Here is a 13,626-nt window from a genome sequence, read left to right on the forward strand (position 1 = left end):
ATAGTGGGTTGCCATGGCCTCCTCCAGGGGATCTTCCCAACCCAGGGATTGATCCAGGTTTCCCACATTGCAGGGGGATTCTCTACCAGCTGAGTCACCAGAGAAGCCCTTACAACTCAATATATTAAAAAATTCTGATTAAAAAATGGACATATGATCTGAATAGACATTGTTCCAAAGAAGACCATACACATAGCCAACATTTATGTGAAAAGATGCTCAGTATCACTTATCATCAGGGAAATGAAAATCAAAACGACAATGAGATATCACTTGTCAAAATGGCTATTATAAAAAACAACAACAACAACAACAAATAATAGATGGTGGAGAATAAGAATGTGGAGAAAATGAAAACCTCATGCACTGTTGGTGGAAATGTAAATTGGTGTAGCCACCATGGAAATCAGTATGAAGATTCCTCAAGAAATTAAAAAAATAGAACTACCAGGTTATTCAGAAATTCTGCTCCTGGATATTTAGCTGAAGAATACAAAAACACTTATTAGAAAAGATATATGCATTCCTATATTCATTGCAGCATTATTTCCAATGACCAACATACAGAAACAATGTACATGCCCATCGTTATATAAATAAATAAGGAAGATATGTATATGTAGATATAGATATATGTATAATAGATATATGTAAAGATATTAATAGATATTGTAAAGATATCAGCCAAAAAAAAAAATGAAATCTTGCTGTTTGCAATCACACAGATAGACCCTGAAGGTTTTATGCTAAGTGAAATAAGTCAGACAGAGAAATATATCATATGATTTCAATTATTCATGTAATCTAAAAGGCAAAACAAAAGAGAAAACAGTCTCACAGATGTAGAGAACAAACTGAGGGTTACTGTGGGTTGTACTGGGTAAAATAGGTGAAGGAGATTAAGAGGTCCAAACTGCCAGTTATATATAATATATATGCTAGAATGTGACCCTGGAGAAGGCAATGGCACCCCACTCCAGTACTCTTGTCTGGAAAATCCCATGGACGGAGGAGCCTGGTAGGCTGCGGTCCATGGGGTCGCTAAGAGTCGGACATGACTTCACTTTCACTTTCCACTTCCATGCATTGGAGAAGGAAATGGCAACCCACTCCAGTGTTCTTGCCTGGAGAATCCTAGGGATGGTGGAGCCTGGTGGGCTGCCATCTATGGGGTCACACAGAGTCGGACACGATTAAAGCGACTTAGCAGCAGCAGCAGCAGAATGTGATACACTGCATAAGGAATATAGTTAATACTGTGATAATTTTGTATGGTGACAATGGTTACTGACATCGTGGTGATTATTTTGTAATCACCACGATGTCAGTAATCACCATAAAACACTCAGTCAGTAATCACCATCAAACACTCAATGTATTTAAACATTGAGTCACTGTGTTGTACACCTGAAACTAACATATTATCCATCCAAAAAAAATCTAGTTTTTATAACTACAAAGAAAGAGAAGTATCTGTAGGTATCATGCTCAAAAGACTACAGTATTTTTCAGATTCATTTTGCTTCTTCATCTCACAAAAACCTGTGATAAATTCTTCACAGGTGAAGGAGCTCAGAGAAGTCCTACTTCTCGTGAAAAATCCTGTCATGCCTGGAAGTCATGTGTCCTGCTTTTGTGTCTTCTTCCACGTCACAATGATGTTCATTCTCCTTCAACCTGTTGGTTATACGCAAATCAAATAGTCTGCAGTCCCTGTCCCAGTGGTAAGCACAACCCCCTGGGCCTGCTTCTCTCTTTCCCAGTCTTGAGTCTCAGAGGAAACTGTGCTGAGCACCACTGGACTCTTGTGGAGGCAGCACCTGAGGATCACAGGCCAGTGGGAAGGGGGCCTGCAGGGACTTCCCAAGGGAGGTGCTTTGTGAGTCTACTCTCAAAGGAGGAGACTCAAACAGGCGAACGGGAGAAAAGATGGGTATTCTGAGCCAAGACAGTCAAGGAACAAAACAGCAGATTTTTTTTCAAGGAACAAAACAGCAACAAAAGGAGATTCTCTGGGCTCAGCCCCTCTAATTTGCTTTCTGCAGGCCATTTAAAGTCAGGAGAACCTCTGACTTGACTCTGGAGCCTGGGGAAGAAATATAGTCTGCTGTTATTGAAAGGAGGAGCATTCCATTCCCCCCAAGGCTAACCAGGGTGTTTGGGGTCTAGGGAGGAGTGAAGAGAAAACCAGCTGGGAAAGAGAAATGGGGAAAAGGAAGATAAGACCATCAAAGGAGGGGCATTCTCAGGTTGAAGCTAGCTTGCAACCGTGGACAGCTAAAGCCAGAGAGTAGGCAGTCCAAAGTCTACACTGGCTTTAACCTGTTCTGTAACACATTATTATTCCTCTGACTTTAAAGAGCTTTAAGAGAGGTCTTGAGTTTGAGTCCATGATTTAATAGATAGGAAGCCATTGGTAAGTTATGCAGTGTCTTTGAACCTCAGTGTTGTCATTCAGAAAATGCAGGTAATATTGACAGTCTCATAAAATTATGAAGATTGAATGAAAAAAGTTCCAGTTAATTTGATGCTGGGGACCATTCATCTGCTTAATAAATGTATTTCCTTTAGTCTCTGCTTGTCAGGGGACAGGGGACTGCTCTTCTTCCCTCAAAAGATGAAGGAACTCAGTCCCCTGATGGGGACTCAGGGTCTTTTGGCTGAGAGCAGGGTTATCATTGTACTGGGGGATTATCAACCTGTCCTGTTTCTCCAGCAGTTTATACTAGCCCCCAACTCCCACCACAAAACCCATAGTCTACAATGAGATTCGACTGTGGCCATTCCTCCAGCAGGAGAACAATTACACTTACCGTCATTGTGCAGGGAGGTGAGACACAGGCAGAAAGAGAGTTGAAATGCTTTCTTCAGAAGCCCTGCAAGCAGGGAGAGCTGGAGCTGGAATTCCCAAGGCTTGACTCTCTCATTCCCTGCTTTCATTCTTTAAGACATGTTCCCGTTCCTCCATAGCTCAATTAAAGACAAAACAAAACAAAGAGTAATGTTGCTTGAAACAGAAAAGCACAAAGCTAGTTAGGGCAAGAGTCTGGCAATTAGTTGTTGCTGGAATGTCTTTTCCCCCCCCCTCATATGATTCAGAAGCCTTCACAAACAATTTTTAAAATAGACTGGGAAATTAGATAACAACAGTGTTTCTCAGTAACAATGATCAAAAAAAAAAAAGATAAGACTATGGTTTTCCCTTCTTGTGGCCTGCAGCTTTCTTGGGAAGAAACATGGGGGAAGGTAGTGTCTCTGGGCTGGAGCCTAGTGGGGTGGTCTTGCAGCGGGTGGAAGGCTGTCCCCCTTGCTTCTCATGATCACCCTTTTTGGAGGGTACAGCAAGGCCTGAGTCTTTAGAAGGAAGGTATTGGAGCTGACTGAGACCTGGCTGGAGGAAATGTCCCCAAGAATTCCAAAAAAGATGGATGACCATTGCACTCCTATGATTGTCTCCCAGAGACTGCCTTTCGGATTGTCCTGGTTGTGTACCAGCAAGCCTGTGTCTCTCCTGGGTGAGAAGCCTCAGTGACACATGGCTGAGTTCTCAGTGAGTGGATGGTGGGCTGGCTGGTGCAGTGGCCCAGGAGGCCCTGGGCTCCATCCTTGCTCAGCAGTGAGTATAGTGTGACATCATGACCAGTGGTTTTAGTTATCAGACTAACCCCCCTTCTTGGGCTTTCACAAAATTGTTGGTTTGCTGAAAAAATTACAAAGTGTTAGGTGGACAACCTTTAAAGCACTTCTGGGCCTAAGAGCATGCAATTTTTGAGAGGCTGGGTGGCTGGCCTGGGGCTGGGTGAAGCAGGAGAGACACTGTGGCACATGGTCAAGGGAGGTTTTGCTCTCAGGGATGTACAGGCACAAGGTTGGCCTCAAAAAGGATAGCCTCCTTAAACTTGGCATCCCGGGTGCCTCTCTAGCCTCAGTCCAGTCCCAGCTCTGGTGGGTGAGCAGATATTCTTCCCTCTTAGTTCCTGGAGGGCCACGTGGTCATCTGAAGTCACCTGGACTAGCCAGGAAAGACAGCCACCCAGCGAACGGGAAGGGTGATGAGCTCTTGTCTGAGCCAATGAAAGCTCAACACTTTGGAGAAGGGAGAAGGCAGGTATAATAGGGACCAGGAATTCCTTTCCAGCACATCAGGGTAATGATGGGGGAAGAAGGGGATCTGTAAGGTCAGAGGGAGGTATCTGGATTTGCACCCTAGAACTGTGATCCTGGACAAGTCATGTCACCTCTCTGAGCCAGTCTTCTCATCCATTAACAACACTATAATACCCTCCTCAAAAGGTTGTTGAGAAGGTGAGAAGGGGATAAAGGCTACAGGAATGATGGTCTTTGGGATATAAAAGGCATTCATAAATTGTAAATTTCTTACTCCTTCCAAATAGTACTGGGGGAAGAAAACTCCAGAAAACCTTAAATCTATCCACTGAACCGATCAACTCTCCCATCATTCTCAAGTGAAGATGGGGAGAATTGTCATCACAACTTGTTAGCATCCTTTTCTGCTTCCTGCCTGACTTGGATATCCTTGGTCTTTGAGAGTTGGGTGCTAGAAAGAAGAAAAAGTGGGATAGCTATCATATCAGAAATTATGGAGGCTCAGACACTCCTGAGAGAGGGAAGTGGGCATGAGAGGCTAGAGGAGGAGAGGTGCAGCCCTCATTGCCCTGGGCTCTGTGCTGGGGGTGTTTGTGTGCTTAGGGGCTGGCATTCAAATCAGATGAACTGACCCAATTTCTGGGTTCTTTCTTCTGCACCTCTCGATTCACATAAGTAGGCAGGGGTCTCTGCTTCAGATAGCTCAACCCCTGGCCTTATTAAATAATGATGAAAACTGTACCTGTATCAGTGGAAGTTGTGGGACCATAGCTTAAATCCATTCCTCTGGTTCAAAGGTTGTAATCTGGCGCTGCTGCCACATCACACCTTTGGGTTGATGTTCCTGACTTACTGACCCAATCGTAGGGCTTTTCCATGAGTCTGTATGGGTTAAGGTAACACTTCTTCCAAAAACAAAGCTCAAAGTTTGAACCTGTAGGTTGGCCCTTGCAACACTTGGCTTCCAGGGTTGTAGTCCTCATATGCCATTACAGAGAGAAAGAGCATGGAGTGTCATGCCCCGGAGGCTTCACAAACCACTTCACTTCCGCTCTCATCCTACTGGTTGGAGCTCAGCTGCATGACCACCCACAAGGGAGCCTGGGGAGCTGCTGGTCTGCTTTGGAGACAAAGGACTTCCGCATCAGCCGACAGTGGCTGTGGGGAGCTTATTGAGGAGCAAGAGGCCCTTAGGGGTCACCTCTCTGGCTGTCTGCTGCCCATTGCCTGATTCTGACCCTGGCCTGTTCTGGAGTCCTATTTCACATGACTCACCCAGTGTCCTATTTCATATGATTCCATTGGAGACCCATAGAGTTCCTGACAGTCTCTAGTAGCCCAGGTAGGGAATGAGTCCTGGATGACTGAATTGCTTTTGCAGAAGAAGAATATATTGGCTGTGAGGGGAGTTTGCTTGTTATGTCCTGTGGCAAGGTTTGTTTAGAGAGGGGACGCTGGCTTTAGAATTCCATGGAATGGGTATAACTGAATCACTCTGCTGTGTACCTGTAACTAACATATCATTGTTAATCAACTATACTCCAGTATAAAATAAAAATTGAAAAAAGGAAAGATAAAAAAAAATGCCTATGTGTAAGTCATTTCAGTCATGTCCAACTCTTTGTGACCCTATGGACTGTAGCCCACTAGGTTCCTCTGTCCATGGAATTCTTCAGGCAAGAATACTGGAGTGGGTTGCCATTTCCTTTCCCAGGGGATCTTTCCAACCCAGGGATTGAACCCACATGTCTGGTAGCTCCTGAACTGCAGATGGATTCTTTACCACTGAGCCACTGGGGAAGCCTATCCAAAAAACAGATCTAGACTAAAAACCCCTCAAACAAAAAAGCCAACAAACAAACCAACAAAAAGAAGCCCATGGAAATATGTTTCAAAGAAAGACGGAATTTGGGGATAGCAGAAGGGGCTTGGAGGCAGAAGACCCAAGTTCTGCTTCTGACTCCATCTTTCACTGGCAGTGGGCAAGTTACTCAGCCTTTCTGAGTCTCAGCTGTGTGTGTGATAAGGCAGATCTCCTCCTCCTATGGCTACCATGAGGACTGGACACGATGAAGGTGTTTGAAAGTGTTTGGCATATACTCTGCCCTCGCTACATGTTAATATCAGTCCTACTGGGAAGGAAGGAAATTAAGTCCGCTTCCTTTTCTTAATCACCATCAATGTCTAGTCCCTGCTGTGCCTTCTTTTCACCAGCAGAGCATTCTCAAAAGTTGTGTATCAATTGAATCTTTTTTTTTTTTTTTCTAAATTGAATCTCATTTCCAATGCACCGAGGGAACCGGAGATTTAAAAGCATTCTCTAGTTTGTCTTTTTGTAAAGCTAATAACCACCTCTTGATGTCCTTGGTAAAAATCAGTTTTTTCATTTATTGGCTTTGTTGAAAGTGGGGTTGCATGTATTTATTAAGAAACCCCTATATTCAGACTTGAGTGCTGGCTCAGAGATTGAAAAAGTCAGTTTAACAGACCTGGTGCCTCCTGTCATTGGGGATGCAGCTGAAGAGAAGTTGAAAGACGTCAGGGAGAGAAGAACCATGGAAATTGCTTGGGGAGGCCAACTCCTCTCTCTCCATTGGCAGTTGTGAATTGATGCTGCTACCTGCTGGGCAGTGGGGAGCAGCAAAGGAGGAGGGACATTTTCATTTTAGATCTGTGGCTGCTCTTCCAAGAGAGAGTCCCACTGTGCCCAAGTGAATTCTTGATGCTGCATTTCTGTCCCTTTATTGAAATGTATTCCTCTCCTCTCACTCCCCCCACCCCCACCCCGTCAACTGTTTCCTGATGAATGAAGCAGTCTTCTGTTCCTCAGATCCCTAGACACATGTCCTGAGGTCCCAGGACTGACTTCAGCATAGACACAGATTCATCCGTCTAGTCTTTAAATCTCATTTGGTTTGTCTGTTTTCCCTAATAAGAAGAACAGAATTAGTTATCTTGCTACTCAGCAGGGCTCCAGTATGGAATTTACGTAAATTATCTCCTTAATAAAATTACTAAATATAGAATCAACATGGTTGCAAAGGGGAAAAAAAAGTAATGTTCTCAGATTGTGTCTTTAAAAAATGAAGCAATGTTCCACCACCAAGGGAAATGAAATTTAGCTTCTTAACCAGTAGGTACAATATAAGGGAAGGGGAAGTGGGAAGATCAGGGAGGGTGGGGGACAAGATGGGGAGAGAGAAAGGGAGAAGTCTCTAAGCCAGACACAGAGATAACCATTTAATTAATTGCTCTCCAGGGATTTGCTGGGTGTTTGGAATCAGGTCAAGAATATAAACAGTTCTTGCCTTCCTGAAAAGATATTCTGATTACCTTCTCTCGTGTCAAAGAGATTGATCCAATAAAATAAAAACACTAGATATGTGACAATAGGTCAAGGTAGGGTGTGTGTGTGTGTGGTGCGTGTGTGTGTGTGCACGCAAGCAGGCCAACACTGGGAGTAGGGGCTAGGTAGAAAGCATAACGTTAGAACCTGGGGGCAGAAACTGAAACTTTGTTTTAGGGGCACATTTTTGTGCTAGCTACAGGAGAAACACAGAAAAGACCCCATGATGTTCTGAGTCCTCCCTTAGTTCTTACATATAAGATGTCCTCTGTATTCTACCTACCAAGTCTCTTGTTTTCAAGGGTCCCCATCACTCCCTTTATTCAGTTCCTTCGCTATTTCAACACTCTCCATAATACTCTCCTGTAACTCCATCTCTAACCTCTCATATTCCATCTCCATAGGGCTGTCAGAGGCATCTTCTTAAAGTATGCTTAGATCATGCATTGTGCTGAAAAAGCCTGTGGTCCCTGATATTCTTGGTCCATCATCCTCAGCCCGATGCTCAGGGGCTCCTACCTCACACCTGACTGCCTCTCTTCCTGCCCAGCCTCCTCCACAAGATCCTGCCCTGCCTCCCACTCCAGCAATGCCAGAAGGATGCTCCTCAGATGCATTCTCTGTAGCCTGGCATACCTCACCAGCTCTCCACACATAGTCCACACTCAAACCCTCCATAAGATATTTCTCTCTTCTCTGACCTACTTCACTCAGTGTGACAATCTCTCAGTTCAGTTCAGTTCAGTCTCTCAGTTGTGTCTGACTCTTTGCGATCCCATGAATTGCAGCACGCCAGGCCTCTCTGTCCATCACCAAATCCAGGAGTGCACTCAGACTCACATCCATTGAGTCAGTGATGCCATCCAGCCATCTCATCCTCTGTCGTCCCCTTCTCCTCCTGCCCCCAATCCCTCCCAGCATCAGGGTCTTTTCCAGTGAGTCAACTCTTCGCATGAGGTGGCCAAAGTACTGGAGTTTCAGCTTTAGCATCGTTGCTTCCAAAGAACACCCAGGGCTGATCTCCTTCAGAATGGACTGGTTGGATCTCCTTGCAGTCCAAGGGACTCTCAAGAGTCTTCTCCAACACCACAGTTCAAAAGCATCAATTCTTCGGTGCTCAGCTTTCTTCACAGTCCAACTCTCACATCCATACATGACCACAGGAAAAACCATAGCCTTGACTAGACGGACCTTTGTTGGCAAAGTAATGTCTCTGCTTTTGAATATGCTATCTAGGTTGGTCATAACTTTCCTTCCAAGGAGTAAGCGTCTTTTAATTTCATGACTGAAATCACCATCTGCAGTGATTTTGGAGCCCCCCCAAAATAAAGTCTGACACTGTTTTCACTGTTTCTCCATCTATTTCCCATGAAGTGATGGGACCAGATGCCATGATCTTCGTTTTCTGAATGTTGAGCTTTAAGCCAACGTTTTCACTGTCCTCTTTCACTTTCATCAAGAGGCTCTTTAGTTCCTCTTCACTTTCTACCATAAGGGTGGTGTCATCTGCATATCTGAGGTTATTGATATTTCTCCCGGCAATCTTGATTCCAGCCTGTGCTTCTTCCAGCCCAGCGTTTCTCATGATGTACTCTGCATAGAAGTTAAATAAGCAGGGTGACAATATACAGCCTTGACGTATTCCTTTTCCTATTTGGAACCAGTCTGTTGTTCCATGTCCAGTTCGAACTGTTGCTTCCTGACCGGCATATAGGTTTCTCAAGAGGCTCTAGGTCCATCCATATTGCTGCAAATGGCATTATTTCATTCTTTTTAATGGCTGAGCTATATTCCACTGTATATATGTACCATATCTTCTTTATCCATTCCTCTGTCAACGGACACAGGTTGCCAAGGGGAAGGATGGGGGAAGGGATAGTAAGGGAGTTTGGGATAGACATGTATACACTCCTGTATTTAAAATGGATAATCATCAAGGACCTACCATATAGCACATGGAACTCTGCTTAATGTTATGTGGCAACCTGGATAGGAGAGGAGTCTGGGGAAGAATGGATAAATGTATATGTATGGCTGGGTCACTTTGCTGTTCAACTGTAATTATCACAACATTGTTAATTGGCTATACCCCAATACGAAATTGAAAAATTGAAAAAAATAATAAAAGACAAAAAAAGAAGTAGTTTACTATGGTGCCACACTTAAGAGATGAATGAAGATGCCCACAATAATTTTTCCCTACCATCCCTGTTTCTAAGCTACCAATTGTTCTGCCCGGAGGCAACAGTTTATTGTGTACCTTTTCAGGGATATTTTATGCGTCTGCAAGCAAACATATGCAGCTATTCTTTTTCTTCTTGTTACATATGTAATAGCTTGCCATACAACTGCTCTGTACTTTGTGTGTGTGTGTCAAGGTTGGGGGGTGGGGACGGGCGCTTAGAGATCTATCTTGGTGCAAGGATTTTAAAGTTATGTCCAGAGATTCTTCAATACTAGCCTCTCAAGGGATGGAGGTAAACTCCTCTCCCCTTGGCTGTGGGCTGGAATTAGTGACTTGCTTCTAGTGAATAGAATACAGCTGAAGAGATAGGGAGTCACCTCCAAGACTAGCTTATTAACAAACTGCCTCTTTTTTCTTAGGAGCTCTCTCATCCTTTCTCTTTTGAATCACTTATCTGGAGGAACCAGCTTTCTTATCCTGAGGACACCCAAGCAGCCCTAGAAGAGGCTCTCAAGCTGAGGGACTGCGTCCTGCCCAGTGAGAGTAGAAGCAGATCTTCTGAGACCAGCCAACAATGACAGGACTAGATTAAGAAGCAGATATGGAATCCTTTCCAGTCAAGTTTTGAGGTGAACCCAGTCTGAGCCCATAGCTTGACTCCAACCTCATAGAATCACGAAGCCCCCAGCTAAGCCACTTCCAAATTCCTGCCCATGGAAACTGTGAGATAGTACATGTTGCTTTATTTTATTATTTTTATAAATTTTTCAGCTGTGCCACATGGCATGTGGGATCTTAGTTCCCTGACCAGGGATCAAACCCATGCCCCCTCATTGAAAGCACAGTGTCTTGACCACTGGACCACCAAGAAAGTCCAATAAATGTTGCTTTAAACCAGCAAATTTGTTAGCAGCAATAGATAATATACTTGGAGGTCTTTCCACAAGAGAACTTAAGCGGGTGTGTCTGTTCCTTTATATAGCTATTTTGTATCTCACTGTCTGGACACAGCATCATTTATTTTAACCAGTCCTTGGTTTATGGACATTTTGGCTACTTCCAAGCTGAATTCTTTCAGAGAAGGCAATGGCAACCCACTCCAGTACTCTTGCCTGGAAAATCCCATGGACGGAGGAGCCTGGTGGACTGCAGTCCATGGGGTCGCTAAGAGTCGGACACAACTGAGTGACTTCACTTTAACTTCTCACTTTCATGCATTGGAGAAGGAAATGGCAACCCACTCCAGTGTTCTTGCCTGGAGAATCCCAAGGATGGGGGAGCCTGGTGGGCTGCCGTCTATGGAGTCGCACAGAGTTGGACACAACTGAAGCGACTTAGCAGTAGCAGCAGCAAGCTGAATTCTTTAAACAATGCTGCATAAAAAGTTTGATAAACATAGCATTTTACATGTGTGTTTATGTATCTGTAGCATAAATTCCTAGAAATGGAAAAGTCATGTCTGAATGTTTCTTTTATTTTGATGCTGCTGCTTCTGAGTCGCATCAGTTGTGTCCAACTCTTTGTGACCCTACAGACTGTATCCTGCCGGGCTCCTCTGTCCATGGGATACTCCAGGCAAGAATACTGGAGTGGGTTACCATTCCCTTCTCCAGAGGATCTTCCCTACCCAGAGATCGAACTCCTGTCTCTAATGTCTCCTACATTGGCAAGCAGGTTCTTTACTAGCGCCACCTGGGAAGCCCTCTTATTTTGATAAATTCTGCCACATTACCTTGTGTAGAGGCTGCACCAATAGCCATAGATGAGAGGATTGGTTTGCCTACATCTTCACCATCTTCTGTTACCCCTCTGGAACAAAACACATAGGATGGACTTAATACGTCTGGTGATAGACTATCTTCTGCATCTGAATAGGAAATGAATTGAAATCCCATTAATTTGTTTAGAATCCTGGAGGTTCTCTGGCTTCACCCAATGAATTCAGTCTCTGCAGTGAATAGGATCCGCAGTAAAAGCTATGCTGGACAGCATCCTGGTATGCTGGGGATAAAAAACAAAAACAACAACAACAACAAAAAGAAAAAACAAAAAAAAAACCAAGACCAAGCTTGGTCTGTTTCCGTTCCTGCTCCTAGGAAGAAAGGAAACACCCAGGGGTCTTAAAATATGTGCTGTCAAGATGCAAAGGGAGATCTGTAGTTAGCAGGTGTCTAGTGACCTTCAAGGGAGCTGCTGGCTGCCTCTGAACCTGGCCGGGTGGCTGGGCCTTCAAACACTTCTGCCCTCGGAGGACAACTGCCTGGGGCCCACACAGGGGAGGTGCTGTAGCTTGACTGCGGGAGGGCGCTTGTGAAGCCGGCTCTGAGCTGATTGAAGCAGGCAGGGGCTGGCTTTCACCTGCAAGTCCCCGCATCATCCGGCTCTTGGCCATTTGGTGTGGTAGTCTTCTCCCAGCAGTAGGCAGGCTTCCCTTTCCTTGATCTAGGAGGGTGAGAGAGGAAAGAGAAGGTAAGCAGCACCCCAGAATTCTGAGGAAAAGAAAAGTTCCTGGGTGCCTAGTTTTCTGGAGAGCAAGGATGCTCTTCCTGCTTCCCTATATCCAACTGAAAGTGAATGGCTTCCTGTAAGAGGCTCTTTTGTGCACTCACTCAATCAACCAATATTTCCTGAGCATGTGCTCTGTGCAGTGAACTGGCTAGATGTGAATCTCCAGTTCCTTCGGGAGTGAATCCTACCCAGAGCCTGGGATCTGTGTCCATTGCTAAATGTCAAGTGTAATACTCTGTGTGCATGCCTGCTAAGTCGCTTCAGTCATGTCCAACTCTTTGGGACCCCATGGACTACCTTCCAGTGCAGGAGAGGTGGATTTGATCCCTGGCTGGGGAACTAAGATCCCACAGGCTGCGGGGCAACTAAGCCCACGTGCCACAGCTACTGAGCTTGTGAGCTCTGGAGCCCACCCACCATGGCTGGAGAAGCCTGAGCACAACAATGAAGAGCCTGCGTGCTGCGACTAAGACTCGCTGCAATCAAAAAAAGTTAATTCATTTTAAAAATTTTTAAAAAGGAGAGACTTGGAGACAAAGACACACAGTGGGAAGAGAATGAGGTGAAGATGATAAGAGATTGGAGTGTGTCAACTACAAATTGTCACTTGCCAAGGGCATTTGCCAGCGACTGTACAACAACAACAAGGGCATTTGCCATCTGCCTCTGAGCTGCTGCAGTTTTTGACCTTTGACACTCCCTGAAAGGAGTTCAGGGTGGGGAGTAAGGCACTCTGTGCTCCAGGGAAATTGATGGAACAGGTCTTTAGATAGTTAAATATTTTCGAGAACTGGTTTCATGATCTCAGTCCTTGCATCTCCTCATATCTAGGAAAGCACTAAATCCCCTCATGGTAATATCAGCCCCTTGTGATTAGCAAAAATCCTTTTGTAAATTGAGTGCTTGATTGCATTGAACTCACCCTTCGCCAAAATCACATATAGCGACCTTCCCCCACTGTCTCTTTGGAGCAGTCTCTCAGAGCTATCTGAGATGCTGTCTCCTAGGCTGCAGTCCTCATTTTGTCCCAGATAGAACTTAACTCGAAACTCTCATGTTGTGCATCTTTTTTAGTTCATGGTAGATGTAGCTACAAACCAGTGAGTGGCCAGGGCTGCTGAGAGCCACCACAGCCGGAAAGAGGTGAGGATGGATTCCTTTTCTAGAAGACTGACTATAAGAAAGATTTGCCTCTAGAGTCTTCAGAGGGAGTGGGGTCCTGACAATACCCTGATTTTAGACTTCTAGGCTCCATAACTATGAGAGAAAAATTTTTGTTAATTTAAGCCACCCAGCTTATTCTACTTTGTCAGAGCAGACACAGAAAACTCACATAGAGCCCCAGGCCCTGGACAGTTCTTGGTCTAACACATTGCTGGGTTGAATGAATGAATCCCCTGTTGACTGAAAAAGAAAGCACCATGTGAGAGCTGTGAGTTAAGTTTTATTAGGGGCAACATGATGACTATAGCTCATGAGA

Source organism: Bos grunniens, chromosome 8, assembly GCF_055505025.1.
Source record: "Bos grunniens cultivar Pamir isolate PY7600 chromosome 8, Bosgru_T2T1.0, whole genome shotgun sequence".
Classification (NCBI taxonomy): Eukaryota; Metazoa; Chordata; class Mammalia; order Artiodactyla; family Bovidae; genus Bos; species Bos grunniens.